The 2246-nt window shown below is 48.5% G+C and overlaps 1 pseudogene; it reads left to right on the plus strand.

Annotated features, from left to right (window-relative positions):
- Nucleotides 1-347: 347 nt before the first annotated feature.
- Nucleotides 348-1874, plus strand: LOC109263600 (keratin, type II cytoskeletal 7-like; annotated as a pseudogene).
- Nucleotides 1875-2246: the final 372 nt, after the last annotated feature.

A 2246-nucleotide genomic window follows, 5' to 3' on the forward strand; every position in this document is an offset into this window, starting at 1 on the left:
AGACCTAGTCCCTAACCAGCAAGGATAGAGCTCTTTTATCTGCCACACCAGAGGGCTTCAAATCTCTGAGACAGATTCATGTTATGAATCCTACAAAAAGAAGATCATAGCTATTAGAATAGATACAAACAAAATAGGATGTCTAGTTCTATGTACATGTCAGGCCATGTAACGTTTGGGACATACTTGTACTAAAAATTATTTATTTAAATTTCAAATTTAACTGGGCATTTTGTTTTTTATTTGGTATATCTGACAACTCTGCATCTGACTGACCCGTTACAAATGATGGTAAGGGAGTTTGGCTCCCTTGTACCTGCCACTATGTCCAGTCTGGTCCAGCGAGCATGTCTACATACTTAAGCTCCCAGGTCTTCAGCTCCAGTTCCATCACTTTATTGGGGTGGGCCACCCAGGTGCACCTGAGCTCCTTAGCCCCAGAAACTTCAGCAACAGCCACCTTTATGGTCTGGGTGCCTCTTGGCCATGCCTGTTCTCAGCCTAGAGGTGTCCAGTTAGCACTGAGATCTGTGAGGTCACCATCAATCAGAGTCTGCTTGGCTCTGCTGCAGGTGGACATAGGCCCCTCTATCCAGCAGATGTACCAGGAGGAGCACAAGCAGATCAAGACCCTCAACAACAAGTTTGTCTCCTTCATTGATGAGGTATGGTTTCTGGAGCAGCAGAACAAGCTGCTGGAGACCAAGCAGGCCCTGCTGTAGGAGCAGAAGTCAGCCTAGAGCAGCCATCTCCATGATACCTTTGAGGCCCACATTGCTGGCCTGTGGAGGCAGCTTGAGTTGCTGCAGCTGGACGGGGGCCACCTGGAGGCAGATCTTTGAAACATGCAGGATGTTGTGGAAGACTTTAAGACAAGTAGGAGGTTGAAATTAACTGTTGAATGGCTATTGAGAATGAGTTCGTGCTGCTGAAAAGGATGTGAACTCCTTCCGCATGAACAAGGTGGAGGTGGAGGCCAAGGTGGATGCCCTGAATGGTGAGATCAACTTCTTCAAGACCTTGTCTGAGCCAGAGTAGGCACTCCCAGATCTTGGACACATCTGTGGTGCTGTCCATGGACCTGGATGGCATCATAACAGAGATAAAGGCCAAGTATGCACCCAGGCTGAGGCTGAGGCCTGGTACCAGACCGAGTTTGAGACCCTCCAGGCCCAGGCCAGGAAGCACGAGGATGACCTCTGAAAAACCCCAATGGAGACTCTGGAGATGAACTGTGAGATTCAGAGGCTGCAGACTGATATCAACAATATAAAGAACCAATGTGCTATGTTGGAGGCTGCCGTTGCTAAGGAGGAAGAATGGGGGGGGGGGAGGCGCTGGCACTCAAGGATGCACATGCCAAGCAGGAGGAGCTAGAGGCTGCCCTGCAGCAAGCCAAGCAGGACATGGCACTGCAGCTGTGTGAGTACCAGGAGCTCATGAACGTCAAGTTGGCCCTGGACATTGAGATCACCACCTACTGCAAGCTGCTGGAGGGCAAGGAGAGCCACTTGGCCAGAGATGGTGTGTGAGGTGTGAACATCTCTGTGGTGAACTCCACTGGCAGAGGTGGCAGTGGGCTGGTCATGTTGGCCTTTGGGGGAGCCATGCAGGGCAATGCCCTGAGCTTTTCCTGCGGTGGAGGGCCTGGGACCATCAAGTCCTATTCCATCAAGTCCTCAGCTGCCATTCACAGGAGCTATAGGGAAATGAGCCCTGGTGTGTGGAGACCCTACCCCTGCCCCTCCATGGTCATAGGAGGACTCCCATCCCTGGGCCCAAGACTGCCAGGGAGTCTGAAAAATGATGTCAGAATAGTTTCCAATAAAGCAGCCTTTCTGGAAAACAAAACAAAACACCCCCCAAAACAAAAACAAAAACCAAAACCAAAACAAAAACCAAATGATGGTAATAAACTTTACCTGCTTAGGAATAATAAAATCAAATGTCTAGAGATGTTATATGTTGGTGGGAATGCCACTAAGTATTATGTGTCTGTGGGAAAAATCAAGTACTGGTTCACCTTTTTATCAGTGAATGGATAGTAAACATTATTAAAAATAATACAAACTCCTTTAAAAAATATATTTCAATAGAGGCATCTGGGTGGCTCAGTTGGTTGCATGTCTGACTTCAGCTGAGGTCATGATCTTGCAGTTCATGTGTTTGAGTTCTATATCGGACTTGTTGCTGTCCGTGCAGAGCCTGCTTTGGATCCTCTGTCCCCCTCTCTTTCTGCCCCTGCC

This window comes from Panthera pardus, unplaced genomic scaffold, assembly GCF_024362965.1.
Source record: "Panthera pardus isolate Hobbes unplaced genomic scaffold, ASM2436296v1 HiC_scaffold_8, whole genome shotgun sequence".
NCBI lineage: Eukaryota > Metazoa > Chordata > Mammalia > Carnivora > Felidae > Panthera > Panthera pardus.